Source organism: Glossina fuscipes, unplaced genomic scaffold (assembly GCF_014805625.2).
Source record: "Glossina fuscipes isolate IAEA_lab_2018 unplaced genomic scaffold, Yale_Gfus_2 60803, whole genome shotgun sequence".
NCBI classification, from domain to species: domain Eukaryota; kingdom Metazoa; phylum Arthropoda; class Insecta; order Diptera; family Glossinidae; genus Glossina; species Glossina fuscipes.
This window is the reverse complement of record NW_024003102.1, coordinates 130,557-155,331: the sequence shown is the minus strand read 5'-3', so window position 1 is coordinate 155,331 and position 24,775 is coordinate 130,557. Positions and strand designations below refer to the sequence as shown.

Sequence of the window (24,775 nt, the reverse complement as noted above, 5' to 3'; positions counted from 1 at the left end):
ACGTGATGAAAGAAAAGGTGATAAATGCATATAGGAAGCCAAGTTCTCAGTCCTCATCATTCCAGACTTTCGTTGGCAATAGAATTTCACGAATTCAGACGCTAACTCTACCAGAGCAGTGGTGGCATATACCACCAAAGTACAATCCAGCAGATGTCCTGTCAAGAGGCCTGTCGACAGAAGTCTTGTCAGAATGTGAGTCATGCTTTTTGGGACTATTACGTTAACATCGAAGCCCAAAATGTTGGCCTAAACTATTGGTACCACATTTATAAAGTCCTAAAAATCTTGAGAGGAAGAAAAACGCACCTGTGATGTTGGCAACGAGAAATAATTACGAGTTTGGGTATAACATCAAACGCAAGGGCTCATTCAGCAATTTACAACGAATAATTTCACACGTTCTCCGTTTTTCTTGATTGTCGTTTATCAAAAATTCTTCGATGCCCGATTTGATGACTACTGTGGTATTCGAAGCAGCGCTCATAGTGATAAAACATGACATGCAAAATTATTATTTTAAAGATGAATTAAGCAAATTTCAGAACCATTAAGAAACTGGAAAACTAAGTTCGATTAGTGTTGCTTATCTCGTTTCCTTCATGATACGGAAATCATTCGGGTCAGAGCACGATTAGAAAAGTCAAGTCTACCCTATGAAGCAAAACATCCGATGGTCCTTTCCTATAATAACGTGATAGTAAAGTTTTACCCAAATTGGTGTATAATGAAATCAAAGATTGCAGCCCACAAGTGCTATTAGGAGCCAGAGATTCTAGCTAATATAACGAAAAATTACTGCAAGAGCAACCCTACAGAGTTGCATGCAATGCAACAAAGCTCGCCCCAAATTACGTCAACAGATAATGGGAAATCTTCCCTCAACATATATTACACCCGTTGTTAGCGCCTACATTGGCAAAATTAACTAGCTCAACATTTTTCAACAAGGAAAAAGAATCAGTAACATTAGCATGCCGATCAAATGGAATAGCAGAGGTGAAATCGGCACAAGACCTTCTAATTCATAGTGTTGGTAATGCATCACTAATATACGAACAATTAGAAACTGTAATTGCCGAGATAAAAGTTATTTTGAATTCTCGTCCTTCAATACCCATATGTAAAACTCCATTCGATATTCCGCAACTCTATTAGTTGCTGAAGCACCCACAGTTCGTATAGACAGTACAGCGAGCTGAAAGAAACTACCACCTCCGTCGAAATGGGTACTCGTGTCTCATCTTAAACACAAATTCTGAAATCAACTGTCCGCCGAATATTGGCATAAGCTATAACAAGGACAAAAGTGGAAGAAATCATCTCCCAATATCAAAACAAGAGACGTGGTTATCATCAAAGAAAACCATATTTTTATTATAAAACAGCCATTCGAATGGTCGATTCACACACGTCTATCCAGCAAATGATGGATCAATCCGACATGCTGACGTAAAAACAGCATAGGGAATTCCGAAATGTCCAATACACTGCCTTGCGTTATTTCCTATTCATGATAACCCAGAATAGGGTTCAAACGAAACGCAATCTAATTCAGAGTAAAATATTGAACCTGAACCCAAAAGAGTGAAATTCGCAGGAAGTAGTTTAGCATTCACACTTCTGGCAATGCTATTGATACTTCCACTCGCATTAAGTCGCTCGGTAAACAACCAAAAATTTGGATCAAAACTGGGTATCGATTTTGACGATGCTGGATCAACAGCCATTTCCACTCGTCAATGAAATTTTATAAGCTGACTAGATACCATCAACAAACACAAGTCTACAAAAAGGTGATCCATTTTCTCTGGCATTGTTAAGAGATCAGACGTCACTTGCCAACTCTACTATGAATCTTTTAAGACAAAGTCTGACATCCACCAAATCTAACATTGCTCATCTTGAATCACAAATAAATGATAGAGATGGACAGATTTCGCATAATGAGTTTTCAGATTTAGTTAACCCAACTATTCAACGCAGGATTCATGCAGATTTCCTTCCTTGGAAACAATTGCGGAAAATACAAGCATGTATTTTGTATACCTTAATTGACACTCACCATGGAAGAATCAATCCTTCGCTTCTAACTGCAACACAACTACAAAATGAAATAAAAAAAACATTTACCGCAATCTTTAGAATTACCTGCAGCTGAGGATGATTCCGTGTAGCTCTGCAAATTAATGAAAACAAGGGCTGGTCCTGTTCATCTTTGTGTAGTACTTAACATCACTTCTCCATTCATACATGATCACAGATTCATATTGTATGATCTACCTCCTGTTTCTAACTCCATAGACAACATCATTGTAGTTATCGATATATGCAGTCGAATGCCAAAAACGTTACTTTTTAATTTCTGCACATCAACTCATTTCATGCGATTTGATCAACTACAACAATTTTATTTCCCACAACATTCAATTGCAATACAACTTTGATGCTGAAATATTTTCTTGTGACATCAATTTGTTCAACAACAGAACTGTACTAACTAACAAGTGAAGATATTAACAATAAATATCACCTAGGTACCCTTATCACACAACAATTAATGGATTTACTCCATCACTCCATCCACACAAGCAACAGGTGTATGTCAAAAGAAAATTATCCTGATAAATCTGAACGGATCTGGTTTGCTATCCATTGATCCAAATTTCATATATAAGCGCAATCACATCTACGTAACTGATCATCATCTTATTTCACCCACATTTAGATTTCATATACATATTCAATATATGTTTTCATTTCATTTCGTTGCTACTTGGATGTTTAGATTTAACAAATATTTTATTTTGTTCCATATATTTTTAGTACATTTTACTCATTTAATTATAAACTTCAATACATCACACGTGTTTGTGTGTCTGTTCATTTATGAATTTTTTTTCACTTTTACTGACTGTACTCAATAAGTGCATGTTGCAATTTAATTGATTCCAAGTATATCATCTTTTGTTTCATTTTCCACTTACTATTGTTTACATTCCGCTTTTGTGGCATAACTTTTAATTGTCTTATATTGCTCATCTAGCAGAAGCAATTAATGGACAGTGCAAAATATGCATAAAAATTCTATGAAATGATATTTTTATAATAATCCTTAGTTTAGGTTAATTTAAGTTAATTGTAACTTTTAATATCTAGTAAAGTTTATTTTCGTTATCAGCTTGAAAGACAAATCTTAGTTTAGTTTTAAAGCCCGATTATACTATTTTTGGTTTATAAACCTCTTAGTGACAAGCGCTAAGCGGCATTTTTTAAAGTTTGGTACAAACCTGACGAATCGTATGAGTTGACCAATACTTCTTTGAGTTCCTTGGGTTCCACAAGAATTCAGTTAACAGCATGGAAAATTCTATTTCTTCCAAGATGATCATACATATACGCACCTTTAGAGAAGCTAACCGCCAATTTTATTAAAGTTGAGATAAAGAAATTCGTATTCCATTTGAAGATTTTTTGCAATGACTTCTGTTTATTTTGAAACACCTTTTAAATACCTATAACAAATTTTTTTCTATACGGTCTAGATATCAAAATACCGACGTCATATATCTACTTCCGTCAAAACGGATCGAACTGACCCACAGTCTTTGTGATCAAAATTTATTTTCAATCCTAGTTGGACGATGAACGCGATGATGTATATTGTATATAAATTTGAATTACAATGCTATTGTGAATTGTGAACAACGAGTAAATCGGAAATTCATATAATTCTAATAAACATTTGGATAGGAAACTGTTCGGAAATATAATTAAGAGATCGAATTTTATGATGAAATAATACAAAAATTGTTAGAATTTTCATTTCAGTTTCTTACATATTGTGTGAATATATGTCAGCAGATAACATTTATTTTTGAACCTTTGGTTCTTAATTGATCAAGGAACACTTTCACCGAATGCCAGTTTCTTCTTTTCATTTTTGCTATTGTGGTGATTCCATAAAAATGATGAGTAATATTGACCCTTTATGGGAGAAATAGGTACAAGTCATTTCTATCTTGAAGATAACAAGAGATAGAAAAGAAATTGCATTTATTTAAAGACCTCTTTAATGCAAATGGTAATCATTAAAAATTTATAATGAGCGTTTTCTAAGCTCAAAAGTTGAAATGAGTGAAATTGTTGTAGTTGTTATTGTTAGAATTTTTGTACAAACACAAAGAGAATGCAAATTTCTGTCGCTATAGGAAATGTGTAATGCACAAAATACCCGACTGTTTTGCTCTAACACATGTAGTAAAAATCACCAATTTCTTTTTATTTTGTACTTACATCGTACATACGTGTGGAATATTGCTATATACAATTTAGGATATGAATAATAAGCAAAATACTCAACTTTTTTGAAAATAGAAGTGCGAGTGCCCAAAACTCGTCTATTATTAACACCAAACTATCTACAGTAACTTTCAATGTTATTATCAGATTTGCCGCGGATCTTACCTTTTTTGACCAAAAGAGTTGTTACCACACAAACCCAGCTGAACTAATAGACTAAAGAGTAGACGTGCTTGGATGGACTTAGGTTTTGATATTGGGCAAGAATATGTATCCCTTAGCTTCTTTCTGCGTATCGCAGACATTTTGGCCAAACCGTGATATCTTAGTATTCTACAATGTTGGGTAAGCTTTTTCCGACTCTAGGTACTGAAAAATAATTCAAGAAGCATATAAGGACTTTCTAAACGTTTTTTCTCGTGGTATACAAGTAACGAGCAAAATCAACAACGCTCAAAACCTTTTTTTTTGCTTTTGAAGAAATAGCCTCAGGTTACATTACAAAATGAGTGTGTCCTTTGCCAGATTTGGCAAATATTCAATATCAATCTGCGCGCAAGAATTTTCAATGTTTGCAATTAGGAGAGTGGTCATCACGAATGTTATACAGGTAGACTTGCTTAGATCGATTCAGACGGTCAGACGGACATGCTTAAATCAACTTAGGATTTGATGCTGATCGAGAATATATATAGTTTGTGGTATTTCTGATGCTTTCTTCCGGGGGTGTGCGAACGTTTTGACAAAATGCATGTAGCCCTCATCTTTCGGTGATGTGTATAACAAGAAATATATATATTATGTTAGTAATTTATTAAATAAATTAAAATTTATTTATTGGAAAAATTTGAATTCACTTAACAAGCATTTTACTTCTATACCCACATTAGATGCAATAAGTGCTATAAGCATGCGCCACAGCTATGCTCTAGTACACTCGGCTTCTCCTGCAGAGATTTAGAATGAAACAAATAATATATTTTGTGAAAGTGAAGCCACGTTAAAAACGCTAATTCTGTACGAATTCTACATCGCATCAGTCGATTCTTTATCCAAATTACAGAACAGATATAAAATGGCACAGACGACTCTATTATAAAAGACTAGTCATCGTCATGGATCCGTTAAATACCATAAATTTTTTTTTGTTTCAAACAAAATAAATTGCAGTACCGTAATGGGCATCCATGTGTTTTTACAGCAACTTGTAAACAACTGAGACTTGTAGAGTACGAGCACCAACAAAGCCGTACGCACTATTACACCATTACCAGATCTTAATACGCTCTTATAGTTTAAACCCTTTCCATTATAAGCAAAAAAAAAAATTTTTTTCTTTTTTTTTTTGTGAGAGATGCTGGAATTCGGTTTCTTTTACCGTCAACGTTTTCTTCAGTTTTTTTTAAGCACATCGCTTTAACATATTCGCCGCTTATCAACTGCTACTTGAATTGATCTCACGTACAACTTACTGCGCTCGTGTTGTAAAAATTTGCTCTTTTATATTTATAACTGCAAAATCCGTTTTGTTATACTTATAACTTTCAAGTATTGCTATTTCAATTTTGATTTATTTATAATAAACATAAAAACAAAAAAAACTTAAATGTTCCTTACAAAAATTCTTGATAAGTGATGCCTCCGCGGTTACCAACTCGAGAGAGTAATCGGTTTGCTTCTTAGCCGATAACAAAAACATAAGAAACATCAAGCAGAAGAATATTATATCGCCTTTCTTGAATTGATTTCGTCGCCTGTGGAAGTGCATAGTCGTCTAATGTCTTCATAAAGTAGAACCGATTACACCATGCCCGTGTTTTGCAGTTCATAGATGTCTAAAGACTACAAGCAAAGCAATGAAAGTCATTTTCGGACCTCGAAATAAGAGTTCAGTACTTCTGGTTAAGAAAAAAACAGCGCCAAGCTGTACAATTATTTTTATGTAAATGGCGTACGGAATATGTAAAATCACCACAAAATTGCACAATGCCACAATATAAGCAAAAAAATAAATTTTGATTGTAGCTAATAATTAATATGGATTTTAATGAAATTAAGAACTACATAATAATAGAAGAGCAGAATTATACAAATACACGATAATTGATTTGGCCAAACGTGCATATATGCGCCCACCTGAAGTTTTTCACAAAGTTACAGTGTAAACAAAACTTGAAATTAAGCAAAGAAATAAACGACGACACATTTAAAATGTCTCAATTCCAATTCTTATAAACGAACGAGACTACTGTCTAAGGTCAACAGTAATTAAAGAATGCAAAATAAAGAAGCACAAATGCGCACATATAATAAAAAAATTAAAAATATTAAATCTAAGCATACATATTTGAATGCAAATCGAATAAATGAATACAAATTATAGTAAAATTATGCAATTTCCCTGCATTGACCAGCGGTCAACTATAGTTTTGTGTGTTCAAATTTGAACGGTTAAGATTTATGAGAGACATTTATGAGAGATGATATGAGAGAGATTTATGGGATATAGCGATGGCGTTATTTCATTGTTTGTGGTGGCAATTGTTTGAGCAGTTACAGACTTTTTGGGAGAAAAACATGCTGGAGAAAACAATGATGATAGCAGCAGTGCTGATGATTAATGGGGAATGCGCGTCATTGGCACTATGAGCTGAAGTGAAATCAGTTTGAATTTTAGCGTCGTAGATTGATCGTAACGTATGTTGTGAAGATGCCAGTTCTTTGAGTTGGTCGGATATTCTTGATTGATGATTTTATGTCTTAAAAACGGTTGATGTGTCAATTTTATAATTTCTTCAAAACCTGTATGGGAGTGTATAACAATGTAGTTGAAATAGGATGATGACCAGACACGTGGATATGGTTGTGTTTAAGTATGCATCCTGGATTAATGGTTAAGACACCACGCACACTGCTGTTGCTTTTGTGGTTGATGTGGTTGACTAAAGCCATTGGTTATTGGACAGAGATCTTCAAGTGACATTGGTTGTCTGTAAGTGTTGTTGCATAGATCGACTTGAGAACACAACATGCTTCAGATCAGAAGTTGTATTGCAGTCGAATATTGAGACACATAAAAATTTTGTAGTTGAGAAATTATAATAACACTATACACCCACGGATTCTTGTTGCTCAGTCATTGATTCTACCTATAATTGACTATTAGTTATTGGAAACCTGCTGGAAGTAAGATCAAGCTTTTAAACGGTCTGTACGGACTCTGAATGGACTATTTGTGTCCTACAAGTTAAAAAAAATATTGACAACTACTGAGATCTTTGAATATATATACTCTTCTATTTATACCCCAAGATGAGATAAATTTGAACGAACACTTTTGAAATGGTCTTTCATTTTATGTAAAAACACGGATGATGATTTCCTTGTCCCTGCTACAATAATTTCATCAGGAAGTAACATATTTTGTCGTTAAACTATTTGCGCAGGCGTTGCTTGTAAAACTTCTTCGCAAACGGATCTGCGACCTAACAAGGCCATTGGGAGAGTATTATACCAATTCCCAGGTTGATTAACTGCTAAAATTGTCGTTTTTAATATTCGATAAAATCTCTCAACCGTATTCCTCGTCGGGGAGCGGTATGGCGAAGTAATGATGTTATGACTTCCTAGTAAGTAGTAGTGTCTGAAAACATCTTGGATGTGAACTATGTTTTTCTGTCGCTAGAAATTCTTAGTGGCATTCTAAAACGACTAATGTAGCGAGAAAGAAATGTCCGGGCCCCTATTGCACACCGAAATGTCTCTAAGAGGGTATACTTCAGGCCAACGGGTATATCTGTCAATAATAGTTAACAGGTATCTATGATTACGTGAAGGACATAAAGGCTACTATGTCAAGATGAATGTGTTCACACCTGCCTTTTGAAATTTTTAGATATTGGTGGCCGTGTATGGCTTATAACTTTAGACTTTTGACATTTAATGCAATCTCGACCAAATATTAAATTTCCTGTTATTATTATTTCAGCAGCAACGCCGCGAAATAAGTCGACCTATGGCCCAGGTACGTAGATGAAATATGATATGTAGTTCATCAAAAATTATTCCTCGCGGACTCAAAGGCACAAAAGCTGCTGGGTGGTACTGCGATGCTTCACACCTTAATTGTATGTTAAATAATAAAACCTTAATTGGCTCTAAACTTAAATGCCTCTCTCTTATTCTATATTATTTCTGTCAACTCTTCATCGTTTTGCTGTATCGTAAAAATTTCAACATCCCGATAGGTGCCGTAACTGCAGTCTTCTATATGCCTTCTACCGCCATAGATATATAATGGTAGACATGGACCAAATCAGCATGGACCATATTCATGTTCAAGATAAGTGGTATCTATTGGGAACGCTGACAAGATTTCTTAAAATTTCGACAAGACCGCTAGTCATGCAAATCAAAAGCAAAGCATAAACTGCACAAAAATTAAAAGTTACAAGAAATTACAACTCCTTGATTTTACTATAAAACCAAATTTTTCCTTAACAACCTTGTATTTCACCAGTTCTAAACGTCTAGGTCTAATTAAGGGTAAAGGCTACGTACAGAAAAGTATTTGATTTGTTGTGAGTAGTCTGATATAAATAGTGGGTACCGTTTTTGTAGCTCCGTGTATTGATTGCCAACGAAAAAATTCTTGGTAGCTGAACTTCACAAAGTTTGTAGAAGAGTATTTACCGATAAATTAGTTAGGGGATCAATCGTAGACTTATCCTTAATACCTACTGATACTTTACTTACGTAAAGAATCCGCACATTTAATTGGTATTCGCAATAGTAAAAACGAAAGTAAATTCCCTCCGTAGTCTTTAATTTAAATTTAATAATTTCTTGCCGTAAGCCATAACAGTCGATCCGTTTGCTGCTCTTAGCACAGAGTCTGTATTTCTTTTGTTAGAATATGAGCTCCGCCAAATGTAAAATGTAATTTATTCGCCTTATCACTAATAAATGGGCCAAGAGCCATCAGATTATCGTGCTAATTGTCTACTGCCGCCACAACGAGCTTACCTAGTTTGTTGAATGTTCCGTATCTTTGCTATGTGAACAAGATTATTCACATATATTCGCATTTTTGTGATTTGTGAATTCGATAAAGTGTTTTCGAATTGCACTCCATATATTATCTGCCAACTGCATTCGAGCCTGTTAATGCCTCATTTAAAATTTTTTTGTGCCACAACAATTTTCTTACCAAGAGCCTTTTTGAAAGATTTTGGCTCTAACTTGAGCCAACAAGTAACGAACGCTAAAATGCCGACGGTCTCCGAACTCTGTATCGGACCAAATCTTATCTAGTCATCTATTTTCCTTGGTACCATGTCGCTGAATCAAAATCTTCTTCAAATTGCCCTACTTGGTTCCACTTGGTGGACATTGAAGAATGTCTAATGCAGTAATAATCATATTTTTAATTTCTTTAGTAGCGATTTGCATCTTAGCATAAATAAGCTACGCTTGTCCAAAATTGTGGAAGTTTTTCCAGCGCGGCGGAAATCTCAATGCCGGATTGGTCACCAGAAAAATTATAATGATCCACAGGCTGTGTATTAATAACACTGGAACTAACGTTTGCTGCTAAGTCGATTGAAGGTGAATCTGCCGTATATGTCTGTTCATTAAAAAAAAAATGAAAATCCTAACGATATGTAACAATTAGCAAATAATCTTAACAAGAGTTACACTTAATTAAATAAATTTGTTTTTCAAGTTGTTTGTTCACTTAATAGATTTTAAATCCTTAATTTTGTCTTGAGATTTTGTTTTTACGGCTTCTGATGGATCAAAATGCTTTCAGCTTGCTTTGCCTATAGCCGTTGTAATAAACTGTCCAATTTGATAATCGCCAGCATTAAATCAGAAAATGCACAAACAAAGGTAAAATCGACGTTCCTTTTTACTGTTTTCTTTAAAATGTTGCTGATAATTGGAGCGACGTCTCCGTGATTATTTTTGCGGGGTCCGTTGAGAGTTGTTTGATTCCACAGCGGGTGTTACATAAGTGTTTCGTTGAAAGTTATGAATAAATTTGTAATTCAGGATGACTGCTTTAGGACGCGTTTAAAGATATCGCCAAATTCTTTGATGTCACTTTTCAATAGTGTTCTTCCGATGATGTTTGTATTGATAAATTGTATTTTTAATCAGTTATGTGCGAATCGTACGTACAGACGGGAACGAAAACGTTATGTAAACAACTCTTTAAGGATGCACGACCAGAATTATCCGGATAGATATTTTTATACACCAACGCATCTAAAATTAGTAATGCTGTTTCTTTTGCTGTTGTTCAAGATAATAACAATATGGTGGAAGCTGAAGCGGTAGGGATTTATCATGCAGTAACTTTCGAGGCACAGTGTAGAGATCCACTCCACGCATACACCGACAACCGTAGAGCCCTTAATTCTTGAATTTTACAATACTCTCCACTGTCAATACAAACCCAAGAAAAAGGAATTCGAAATGCAAATAAACTAGGACTCATGCCTGTGCAGGGAGGATGCACTTTAGCATTTCACATATAGTAAGATTAGCTTAAGGGCTAGTGTTAAGAGTACAAGATTGTGTGTTATCGGTTGGCCACGCCAACTTGGGTGACCTAAATTCAAGAAGACGTTGATTTCTGTTTTCAGCTAACGACTTAGTTTGATCAAGCCCCGTAGTCCAAAAGACGACAGTGTAATCGTCATGGTGCTTTTATTTAACTGTAAGGGGTCGTGATTTTTAATTACACCTGCAGTAAAGTACCGTCCAATTGAACCATTGATCAAAGTAAGTTTATTTATTCCAAAAAAGAAAGTTTAATTCTACCAGAAAATGAGAAACAATTTTCTTAAACAAAATAAAAGTAGTAGCCCTCCATTCATTCAAAATAACTGAAGTGCATTGGCGAGCTACCCCAGGCATTACATCGCTAACATTACCTCATTGGTGTTCTTTAAACCGTTTACAGAGACAATTTTTATCATCTAATGTTCACTTTCGTGGACCCTTCTTCATAAAACATCGTATTCATGGAGAACAACCTTAAAACACGCAAAACTCAATATTCATATGCTTTGCGAAACTGATCACTTCGAGGTAAAATTGAATTCTTTAGCTACTACCATTATATTAGACTTCAGAAGGTTCATTAAAAAGTTTGGTATTTCGCAATGTTTCTATTGGGAAAACGCAGTGTATTTTGTTGGTGGAAGATATATAATAAGGAATTCAAAGAACGGAATTAGTAATTTGTACTAATCTTAAGGCTGTACTAATATATTTTGTACATTCTGCGAAAGAAACTTGATTTATTCTCTTACGAATGAAACGCCTGGAAACGTTTACACGTCTATCAAAAAATTTCTAAAACAACTATAACTGTGTTTTTTCAAGTACATTTAGGTATACTACCTAGTTCATTTTTTCCTCAAGCAGGAAAAAAGTTAAGCACACATTTCTTTATACTTTACACTATAAATGAAATTTATAATTTAACATAGACAATAAAACACATTCTTAGTATTTCCATACGTTTAAAACCGCCCTATTAATTGTTGCACAGGACACAGGACTTATTGTCTTGTTCTGTTGTTCCCGCGACACGCTCACTATCAAAGGGTACAACCTATGAAAGGTATTGCTTAATATATAGGAGCTTTAACGTTACTACGAACAGCCAAATTTTTCGACCTAATACGAATTGAGCAATTAGTAATGATAATATATCGCCGTAGAAATGAATTTTGGCACATATCAGCAACATCATCTCTTGTTCTGAAGGTAAAGTTCAACTGGAACTACCGCTGCATATCAATGTTATGAGAGACCGCCACACAAGAAGAACCCGCTGTCTTTGCACAAGGATCTCGAAAGCATATGCTTTCGATGCGGGGAAAACAATAACATAGCTATATCGCTGTGCTTCAGATAACTAATAAATTTCGAATCAGAGGATGAACGAAAATTGTTAGAAGGTGTTTTAAAAAATCGTGTTTAGAAAAAACCACGCCTAAAATTTTGATATATGTAAAATATGAAATGTATCTATATATTAAAATAACTTCTTTATTTATTTGCTCCATTTGTTTGTAATTCCATGAAATCTCATGAAATTGCCGTTCCAAGTTTTTTTCCCTAATCTTTTTTCTTGAACATTAAAATGTTATGTTTTTATGTCAAAGGTAGAATCGGATGTTTACACTTTGTTTTGCGAAACGGCAGGGAAACGGAACGAAAGTTTACAATTCTAATGCTGAAATCATAACTAATATCAAAGTCATATTTCAAAGATGGTTTTATTGTAGAAAGAATAAAATTCACAAATTATTTACATACTTATTTAAGAATATTACATATTAGCTTAATTCTATATCATTAGTAATTCGGAAATAAAGACTATTAGAGTTCGTAGAAGGTATATGATGTACGTAGCGAAAAAAAATCTACAAGTAAAAACGTTCAATTAAAGTTAAATGTCAGACAGTAGTTTGTATAATATGTTGGATTTTAGGGTTCATTCATAAGAATGTTGTCGAATAAGTAATTTGTAATTTAATAATTTTTGTTTATAATTAGTTTACATTTGTTATTTTATGTAACCTTTCCATAGAAAAATGTTTGGGCAAGTTTAGTATCATTTTTCTTGATGTAGGTCAGAGCACAGTTGCTCCATGGACAGACATGCAGTATATCAATTGAAGACCAACTTAATATAAGAGAATCTTGCTTACAATGCTTAGTTTACAATTTCTGTACTTTAATGGATGTAGCATCTTTTTGGCAATGTTGTGTTTATTTCTGTTATATTAAGCATGATAACCGAAAATTAACTTTTTATCCAATATAACTTGTCAGTACATAACTCGGTCAGAGAAAAGAATTTTATAGTCTTGAATTATCAAAACAGACGAAAGGAGAAAACAAGGGTTTCTTTTTCGAGTAAAAAAGATGGCTTGCGCATTGTATGCTTTTAATTTTATTTTAGATTTGTTCAAATAATTGGATACTATACTAATCCAAATCTGCAACTTGTTTACTATTTTGCAATCAAGCTTATGCTAGGAGTATATACGATGTCATCAGCATACATGACAATCATTAAGTTTTTTGAAAAGTTAGAACAGAAAATTAAACATAACATTGGACGCAGAACGACTCCTTGTAGAGCATCTGCAGGAATAGGTAATAAATCAGAAAATTAATCTAAAAGAGAAATGCAAAAATACCTTTTTGGATTATTTTAAGTCCACAAAACGGCAAAGCAAGAGATATCAATTTAAAAATCAGACTACTACGCCGGTAAAGTTTAGGCCGAGCCGGCTCAACCTAAAATTTTTCAGCCTAGAGGCATGTGGGTACAATCTGGTCTGAAGTATTATGCTGATTTCTAAAATTAAGTTGTTCATTTGGCATGATATTTTTTCTTAGAAACTGTTTGCTATAATTTGCTTTTAACGACGTTTTCAAAGATATTGCTTAGAGCGCTGAAGACTATTGGGTCTACAACTGTTCACATCGTTTGATGATGCCTGGTTTAGAAACGGGAATAACTTTAGCCGATTTCCAAATGCTGAGAAAATATTTGATGCATGAGTCAATTATGCAATTAGAAAATCGTATTACTTCATGAATTATATATGGAATCTTTCCTGGGTGTATTTCATGCACTACACATTTAACGACGTCATCACTGTCTTCCTGTGGGATATGAACTGCAAATGAGTTCGGTTTCGCATACCGCAGAATTAACTATATGCCTTCTCGCACAGGAACTTATGTTACAAGAGACTATGATTCTCTATGATTCTCGAGAAATTTTTCTGTAAAAACTTAATTTAAGAGGCGGAATGACGTGGCGTTTTTTACGCAGCAATTTCATATTCTATAATCACTTGCTACTTTCATCTAAAGCACCTGTTGTACCATCCTTTTCTGAAATTTTGTAAAGCTTGCAAATTGGAAATAAACATCGGTATATAAGTCAAGACTAGATCCAACAAAGAGGGCATACATCTTCGAGCAGATGGAATACAGGTTAGATCATTAGTGTGTAATACAGTTACCGTAAAGAATGTCGTGATTTCATTGAAAATGTTATCCCAAGAATTTGCTCTTGTGCAGCACCAATTAAGTTGTCTAACATTTAAATCTTGACATGTAAGAAAATCAGCGTTTTTGTAAGTTTAAATTAAATTTGAACTTAAGCTCATCTAAACAAGATCCACCACAAGAATAGATATCAATGAACCATCTAGAATTATCATTAGCGTTGCGAATATCTACACCGAAGTTTTCAATTACATTGGTTTTAATTGATGGAATTTCGCCAAATGTCAACCTAGTTTGGATTAGAATTTCCACTCCTCCACCTAACTCTTTCAAACCTTGTGCAAGTATAGTTTGGATGAAATAATTTGTCGGAATATTTACACAATGTTTCAAGATTTAAAAAATCTCTGTAGTAGTTGTATATATTTTAAGATTATTAACAACATAAAAAGCTAACTGAAGAGAAAATCAAAAATACTCTTAAATACTGAGACAAATGATTGTTTATGTTGCGCATTCATTGCGAGTTATTGTTGCGAGATCTTACACCATCTTTATGATGTAGGTCTGAAAACATCAAGTTATTTTGCTCCACAGAGAATTGACCTGAAGAGGAGTTATTCGGTGATCTTTCTCTTTGCAAATCCATTTCCTCAGAGTCATCGTCGTTTGCATGAAACGGAAGCCAAGAGTTCTTCGACCAGATTAGAACTTTGGAAACCATAGTGTCTTCAAATAGCCACGATTCGTTTCAATTTTTTATCTTCTGATCATCACACAAGCAAATCTCGATTGAATTAAAGTCGTGGTCCCTAACTTTTAATTTCCTAGCAGGAACATTGAAACCTTTTGAATACGTTTCGATACAACTTGAAACTTGTTTACTTCTTCGAAGGAAATTTATTTTCTTGAAGAAACCTTTCTTCATAATTGGAGGCAAAACACAAAACAGACGCACAAGTTTCAAGACCTACTACATCCTGAGTAAACAACTCAACAGGAACAAATGATCTAATATCGTTTCCACAAACATCAAAAAGAACAGCAGAACGATATCGTCCTCTTTCTTCTATTTTTTTTAAGAGTTTTCCAGAACCAACGCAAACGAGTGGCAGACCGTTTAGTTTCTCTATAAAGTGACGACGGTAACGAGGATGCATTAATAATTCTGGCCTTAGCTTTGTTATATTCATGTAAACAAACATGGAATAGTTTAAAAGTACGAATCGAATGGTTGTCAAAGGGATTATTTGTAACCTTATTTACAGTTTGAAATAATTCCGACTGATTATGTCTTGGTATTTGTACGCTCTCGGCAGGATCTGTTTGATTCTAAACTGAATGAGTTGAGAGTCGCGCGCCATTAGAGGCATTGAACGGCCCAAGGATATTCCTGGTAAGTTCTTTTAAAAGTTTGCTGCATTTAGGATAACTTGATTTCAAAACATTTGGAGTTCCACAACCATACGAAAATATACGCCTATCTGCTTGGCAGTCTTCGAAACGATAAGCGTTCTTTACGCAATTTTTTAGTTTCCTCAACCATATTATTAGCTAGTTTATCCCCTGCAATTTCGGAAGTATTGTGAATAGTGAGTTTTGTGAACTTATATTTATTTAATTCTTCGTGTAGTAACCCATGTCTCAACACAAATTCCAAACAACAAAAAGTTCCTTATCAGTTATAGAAATTTCAATTCGGCAAGGACACGTCATAATATACGACAAACTTTTCAACTAACTATGGCTTTCTGTCACGAATCACTTCTCTTAAATCCAGATTGGGATGTCAAATCCTAAATTGAATTCTAAGTGTTTCCCATTCAACGACTTGAACTTACGATGGTATCGCCAACAGCAATCTAAGACTTTTCCTCCACACAATTAATAAAAATGGCGACGTAAAACTATGAAATTTCTACATAGATTTTAGTTAGTTAAAGCTTGAATCCAGCACAGAAAATTATCAACCGTCATAACTTCATTTCCATTGTTACTAAACCTTAAATGCCCACTGGAAATAATACTACATATTTTATCTGGAACTAAAACGTGATCTGAATGATTAAGAAGTGGTTTAGAGTGTATCAGTAGTGATGCAATGGGAATTTTTACCAGATTTTCACTGAGCACGTTATCGCCGGACAATTGTAATGTTGTGACCTGTCTATACGTTTTAAGTTATTCAGATTTTTCATTCAAAGTATCAAACGACGGCTCAATAGTATTACCATTTGTGTGTTTGCACCAACTTAATCCAAGGTGACAGTTTCAGCCGTACTCTTAACCAGACTAAATCTTGAACAAAGAACAATGTGCAAAGCAGCTATTTGCCAACTCTGAATGACTAACACATTAGCTTAATTAAGTTATCTTTAATTAAATTAATAGGAATTGAAGAGAATGACTTAAAAAAAATAAAAGTTAATCGTCATAAACGAGATTAATTCAATCAAATGAGACATAATCTATATTATGGTATGCGCGATAATTGCTTGAGAATATAATACGATATGTAGCAAATATAAGGGATAAGTACATATTTATAATATAAATATTCGTTATAAGGATATGATTTGCAAATCAAAAAGAAAAAGTAAAAGTTATACTTTTAATAAATTGGAAAAAAAAATTTTAAAAAAATATATAAATAAGTATATATAAAATATAAAAATAAAATACACCGATTGAGCAAAAAGACCAAAATCATTTAAAGATTGAAATTTATTTATTTATTTATTTTATTCCACTTATACTAGAAACTCAACTAAACAAATAACAGTCGAGTTCAATAGGCTCTTAATGCAAAACTAATATTAATTAACAATAAAGTTGAGTATAAGCATAATAAAACAAATAAGAAGAAAAAAAAAGAAAAAGAAAAAAGAAAAAAAAGCATGTACACTATCAGCATAGGAGCACACTTACAACCGGTACAGGACCAAATTGCAAATGAACCCATAAGCCATCGCAAACATGCATAAGCCTGGCAACCGATAATAAATTGACAATAATTCACTTTCGAAACGTAACGACTTTTTAAGGATAAAAGCTAGTTTAAATACGACATAGGTAAAACCAGCGTATTAAGCAATGTTGCTTTAATGGACTTTAAAGAGTCCGATAACGAGAATAAGTGGTAGACGTCATTTAGGTTCTTGCAAACGACTCTGAGCGGATTGAACAGCTCATAATTAAATTTACACTAATTAAGCTTAACCAAGATAAAATGCCTAGAGAAGCGGTTAGGGACATTAAAGCTTATTTCACCAAGTAATGAAGGCGAGTCAATAGCACCATTTATTACTTTAATTAGAAAGGAAACGCCAAGAACAAATCTATATTTCTCCAGAGACGGTAGGGGCAGCAGAAGCAACCTATTTTCATACGGAGGAAGAGAGGCAATCGGATCCCAACCCAAATTTCTAAGGGCAAACAGCAAGAATTGCTTTTGAACAGATTCAATTGAATCTACGTAGCACCTATATGAAGGAGACCACACAACTGAGGCATACTCGATTATGGGTCTAACCAAACACATGTACAGCCTTTTCGTAATGTAGGGACCATCAAGCTCCTTGGACCACCTTTTTATAAAACCAAGCGCGGACCTAGCTTTGCTAATCGAAAGCTCAATATGCAAGTTAAAACGTAACCTATGGTCAAATAGAACGCCTAAATCTGTAATCGAATCGACGTCCTCCAACTTATGCGAATCTATGAAATACTGAGTAATGAATGACTTTCTTCTTGAGAATGAAAGCTTCTTACATTTACTCAGATTTAGTTTCAAAAGATTCAAAGAGCACCATGCAACAAAATTATCCAAATCACCTTGAAGCTGATGTGATTGCGATTCAACAGAGAAGGAAGAAAACAGTTTCACATCATCAGCATACATTAAGATCTGGCTGGAATTAACCACCGATGGGAGATCGTTAATGTATAAACTAAATAAAATGGGACCTAAGTGACTTCCTTGAGGTACGCCAGACGTAACGGGGAATTCATCCGAGGTGATGAAGTTAAACAAAACTCTGAAGGATCTATTGTGCAGATAAGAGCTTATCCATTTCACTAAGTAGGGTGGGAAACCAGAGGCTTGGAGTTTAAAGATAAGTAGTCTATGGTTAAGCATATCAAATGCTTTGCTTAAATCAGTGTAAATAACATCTGTGCGAGAGCCACTAGAAAAAGCCTTGAAAACATGACAGGTAAACTCTAACAAGTTGGTGACTGTAGATCGCCCTTTCCGAAAGCCGTGCTGGTGCGGAGAAATATACGAATTAATGGCAAAGGCCAAATGGTGAGTCACAATTCGCTCGAACAGCTTGGACAAGACACTCAACTTGGCTGTGCCTCTGTAGTTCTCAACAAATTGTCTACTTCCACTCTTGTGGATAGGAATAAGGAAATTACTCTTCCAACACGAAGGGAAAACACCTAAGTTCAAAGACAGGTTAAAAATCTTTGAGATCACACCACATAACTCGACAGCGCAAGATTTAAGTACACATGATGGAACTCCATCAGGTCCTGGCGCACAACAATATTTTAGAGAACTCAACCCTTTAAAAACGTCATCTTCCGAAATTACCAAGAGACAGAGTTAGTTATAGGATATGGGTAGTCTTCTGATAAATCGAAGTTAGCAATCAAAAAGTTTCGTCGGAAATACTCAGCAAATAGATTTGAGATTTCAAAATCATCCGAGGAATCACAGCCATTAAAAGAAACATGAGAGGAATGTGTGGAAATTTTTCTTTTAGACTTAACAAATTTAAAAAAGTATTTAAGATTAGTAAACAGAGAGGATTTAATGAATTGAAGGTATTTGCAGTAATAATGGTTGTTGAGGGAGTTAAATCCATGCCTCGCCACCGAGTAAGCGAAATAGTCGAGCGCAGAGCCACTTTTCGAATATTTTTTGACTGGCGTGTTTTTTCTAGACTCGTAATATTTAATTGTCTTATTAAACCAGGGGGGACATCTGCTTCGAGGTCGACTATGCTTGATCGGAACAGATGCAGCAATAGCTAGATTTAATGTATTGTAGAACGATGGCAATAAGCTTTCAATACTACCGGTTGAGAAATCAAGCGTCAGATGTGAAAGACGATGTTTTAGTAATACAATATTGATCTTATGAAAATCATAATAATTATTTCAAAAAGTTTGAGTTGGCACATTAAGGCAGGATGATAAGGATCCTCAGGTAAACTAAAAGGTGGACAACGATTTACGTAAATCTCGGGAAAATTGGCAAAGCAGAGATCAAGCAGTCTACCATTACAATTAGGGGTACGATTATATTGACCCAAATTATGATCAAACAATTCACTAAAGAACAGCCCTATCAGACGTTGAAGTAGGAACCAAACAGCCAGAATTATCAGTGTTACACCAAGTGACTTGAGGCAAATTGAAGTCACCCAATGCAACGACCAAATCGGTGGGTCTATACCGCTTGGCCTCTTCACAAATGAGGGCAGCGTGTTTCCTGTAAATGGAGATATCAGAATTTGGGGGTATATAGGAGCAGGTTATAAATAGATGTTGATCAGGCATATTCGCACGAATAGCGATAAATTCACCGTCAGGAGAAGTGGGAAATTCAATTAAATTGGACGGGACTGACGCAGATACGGCAATTAATACACCACCACCAATGCGATTTACTCGATCATTTCTAAACACTTGGAAAGAATTATGAAAAAGTTCCGACGAATGTAGATTGGGTTTAGCCAAGTTTCAGTAAAGGCCAAACAGAAAAATTCCGTGCTCACAGAATTTAGAAAAGTGGAACGAATTTTCGAATTTAGGCCCCTAACATTTTGATAAATGAGAGATAGTGGGCCTGAAGAAACAATTAGCTTTTTGAAGGCGACAAGACTATTGCCTTGGTATTACGGGGACGATCTCGAGGGATAAATTCCTTAATTAAGGATCCTACTGGCCACAGTGATTTGTTTAACAACATATCACTGTTTTCAGTCGGAACTAGTATTTTAAAAGAGGAGATTGCCCTAGATTGAGAAGGAGCCATTTTGAAGATGCTAACACGCTTTAAGTTGACTGATGGGACTTTCGTCGCCAGATAACCTTTTATGTTATCCACCGATGTTTCAGGTGCCAGTCTTGACACAAATATTGCTTTTCTGGGAGGAACTGCCGTCAAGAAAATGTCATTATTTGGAACAGGAGGGGGGGTTCACGGTAGGAGAGTTTCGAGTTGGGGAAAATATAGATGCGGTTATCGCCCTTGTACCGGCAGCTTGTGCGACTTGCCCAGTCTGGTGACCAGCATTCACACGCGAACAGCCAGAAGGAGAGGATGACTTATTTTTCTCTTCATTTCTTTTAGGCGATGGCACTTGATTAGAGTGAGAGGCGGCTCTGGGCGGAGATACCCTTGCCACTTCAGCATAGCCTAAAACCGATGGACTTGCCGGTTTGTTTGTAACTGTTTTGCTACCAACCGACTCAGCAATATCGGAAACATTACTATTCATTTTAGAGTTAGAGGGAGCGGTAACTTGTACCAACGAATTAGATTTGGAGAAAGCCAGAGGTGATGTCCCACACGCTACGCTACGAGTAGAAGATGAGTGTCCAATAAAGCGACACTCATCAAACCTAGACTTAAAGCTCAAACTTTTCCCACAAGGAGCCGAGATTTCTACTCAATTCCGAGAAACCATAACGGGTCTCCGTGAAAAGTTTATAAAAGTCAATGTCCCGCTGCCTACAGTCAGGACATGACCATATTAAGCCTTTAGCCGGATCAGCGACTGTGTCAGCAGCACGGCCGAGAATACCGGCACACTTTGCATGACTAAAGGGCTCGCAGAGCCAACAAGAAACGAATCTATCAGAATCCGGGCCTGATTTCGCCCGACAAGGTGTATATAAACACTCGATGTCCTGTCAAAAAGACAGTTGTTGATTATGAAGAAGAGACACACAAATCACAAAAAAAAATCCTGAACATAAAAATTTATCAACCAATTTGTGCAAAACTTCTCTGTTAGGTTGACACTGTAACGAGAGATCACTAGCAACACAAACTCCAAACAGTAAAAAAAATAACAGAGAAAAAGAGAGAAAACAAAAAAAAAAAGAGAGATTTTTATCAGAGCTCAAAATTTTTGTTTGCAAAAATCAAATGAGTCAAATGAAATCGTAAAAGAAAAATATTTCTTTTACTTTGAATTCACTCACTTTCTTCTCAAAGTATATTATAAAATCATACACTATAAGGCAGAATAGCCACGAAATTCAACAAAAAATTAAAATTTTAATTGCCAACGCAAAAAATATACGACTATACCGCGCGACAAAGTTGCCAGAAATAAAAAGCTACTGAGAGAAATAAAGATTTTTATGGTCTTCGGATTCTTTATCAGTAACTAGAAACTAACGCTTGTTCTAAATTATGTTTCTTTTTTCGAATAAGCATAGAGCACAATTTAACATTAACTACGATTCAGAGAAAATAGTGGATGGCCTGGGCCTAAATGCCAAACATTGCACCATGTCACACATCCTAAAACAAATTTTGTTTCGTCTATGTATGGTACAAATAGTAGATAAGCAGGAACAACAAATTGTTTGACAATGGCAATGTGCCAAAAGCATCAAAAATTCCAAGCTGTACTTACTCAGTTCTAAAACTCATGGGTCTGCACATAAAAATATAAGTCACCACGTTTATGTATATATATATTCAAATATTGTTCTTTCGAAAATTAAAATAATATGTATTCAAAATCAAAGAAACTAGCATAGGAGGCGGCCTCTTAAAGGTTTGAAATTAATAATGATCTAATTATCGATAAGATGGACTCCGCGTTAATAGGAAGTCGTGTTCTAGTTCGGGGGATATGGGGGAGTATTACATTTTTGTCCCACGGACACTCCACGGACAGTTACACTTAGAAGAAATAGAAGTGCTTTACTCTAATAAGAAAGAACGGACGCATGAAATTTAGTTACCGAATGACCAGATCGTTAGCCCTGAGGCATTCCGACCTCCTTCGGCCCATGTTTTACAATGGGTGACCCCTAAGTTAGGTCCGATGACTCTCTAATCTGCTTTTTTTCACAAAAAAACCGTACTATATGCTTTTTTTCTTTTCCTTTTAATCCATATTACTTGCAACAGCAAAAACTATATGAATGTCTCTACATTATTTAAAAGGACGCGATTTAAATAATTTATAAATATGTATGTATGATTACTTAAGTTATGCTAAATACTAAACAAATCATGTATATATGTTATGTACGAAGAATAAACACGATGACGAACCTTATATGCCAACTGCTTGCCGCTGAATATGATGACTTCAATATAAGAGATGATAAATGAAGTTGATGACGTAACGAAGACTGGAACTCAGTATCACTGTTGTGTACTTTAAATATTTCGTTTACTCAAAAATTCGGCATGAACAACCAATTCGTGACGAAATCATTGCTTTCTTTGAAATTTAGTTTCTTTATTGTTTTCTATAATAACTTGCATAAATATATAAAATATATAAATAAATAATAATAAATAAAATATAAAACTTTTTCGTACATTTCAGGGGAAATGATGGCAACGCCAAAAGCTCGAACGAAGAACCTTTCTATGAGATTTTCTAAGAAATTTATTTCTTGTAAGCTATTCGTTAATATTATATTACATTTATTTATTTATTTATGTATACATATATTTTTCTCACACCAATTTCTAGCGCTTACATAGTCTCTTAAATACTTTCTTTCCTTTAAAACGTACATAGTACAACGTACAATTCTATTGAAGTACATATTAAGTGCGCGAAAAATTTAATTAGAACACTGTTGTTGTCTAACGGAACGGATATATTCCAATGTTTTTGTTCAAGTATGTACTAATTCAAATTAAATACAAGTCAAGCGTAGGGAACATGCAATAAAATTCGATACGAACAACTTTAACATTAGTTTCCAAAATAAGAGGTGTGGTTTGAAAATTTAAGGCCAAATATAAGAAACATAGCACTATCACACAGCGGGCAAAGTACCGCCATACATAAAATCAATTCGCAATATGCTATAAGCAATAAGGATTGTAATTCACTAATTAACTACAATATTGAATATAAAAATTTGATTTTTGTTATATTGTAGAACAATTAAAAGTGGTTCTTCTCCTCCTCCTTCGTAAGAGCGACCTTAAAAAATGAATAGACTTTATTAATATTTTTAAAATAAAAAATTGAATTACTAACCTTTGCATAAACCAAAGCATTGTTCCACAACGCATAAAGCTTTGCAATGAATATCATTGGATTTATTTTTTCACCAAACAGCGTGAAGTGGGCACAGGAGCCATTTTGCCTAAAACTTGTGTGTTAATCAACCCCACTTGTTTATTTACTAATATTATTTAGCAATATATTACTCACCTTTTACAAGCTTAAATTCTTGTTTTGTTTCTGTTTATACAACTTTTCTTAGACTACTAAGAAAATACTAACACAAAACGATAGCTGTTTTGCTCTCGTTTTATTTGACAGATTTGGGGGACAGTAGTTCCTATCTGTTATACATACAATATCAAAAAAAAACGAGAGTTAACGAAAAATAGTGGATGTCCATGTTATACATAATGCAAAGTTATCCCAAAGACGATAAGGATTTTTACTCTTTATACGAAATTATCCCCCAGGTTTCGATCTTTTTGCAAAATTTCGTGTCATTTAAATTTATAATTGAATTATACATTCCAATTAAAAGTTAAAAACATAACTCTAATTTTTTTTTTTCCGAAAAACTAGATGTTGTTTTGCTATTGTTGTCAATTTTACTTATAGGTACAATTTATACTATTTTTCGCCCAATCCAGGTGTCCACAAAATTAAGCGAAATAATAATTTAGAAATGCGAGCAACTCACGTAATTGTTAAACATTTGTTACTTTTATTTATTTACTTACTTATTGACACATAAAACTCAGCTAAAATCTATAATAGCCGAACTCAATTGACCCTTAGACCTTAAGCTAAGTATTGTTAAAAATACGACAAATTGTATGAAGCAAAATGAAGAAAAAAAGTCAAGAAATAATAGAAAGAGCAAAGTTCATCTATATATAAATAAATAATAGAAAAAAAGAGAAAATGCGTGTACATATCTAGCACAGAGGCACACCCGTAGCCGGTATAGTTTCGAGTTAGGAGTGCAAACAAGTAAAGGCTTGGCAACCGCTAATAGTAAACAAATTCATTTCATTTTCGAATCGTACTAAAACGTTTAGATTACAAGTGAATTTAAATATGACGCAGACCAATCGCTCGTATTAAGGAAAGTTGATTTGATGGAATTGAAGAATTCATTATTTAGATGAAGTAATAGATATCTTTTAAATTTTTGCAAACGAATCTGAACGGTT

General features: G+C 34.5%; 1 protein-coding gene and 1 long non-coding RNA gene across 2 annotated transcripts in view; one reads left to right on the top strand and one right to left on the bottom strand.

The window, feature by feature from the left end:
• LOC119643438 (calsyntenin-1) overlaps positions 1-24,775 on the bottom strand; it is a 90,716-nt gene that overhangs the window by 17,821 nt on the left and 48,120 nt on the right. The window lies entirely within an intron of this gene.
• Positions 6,987-9,455, top strand: LOC119643440. The gene is made up of 3 exons (XR_005248288.1): positions 6,987-7,294; positions 8,291-8,429; positions 8,550-9,455. It is a non-coding gene; the product is annotated as an uncharacterized LOC119643440 (long non-coding RNA).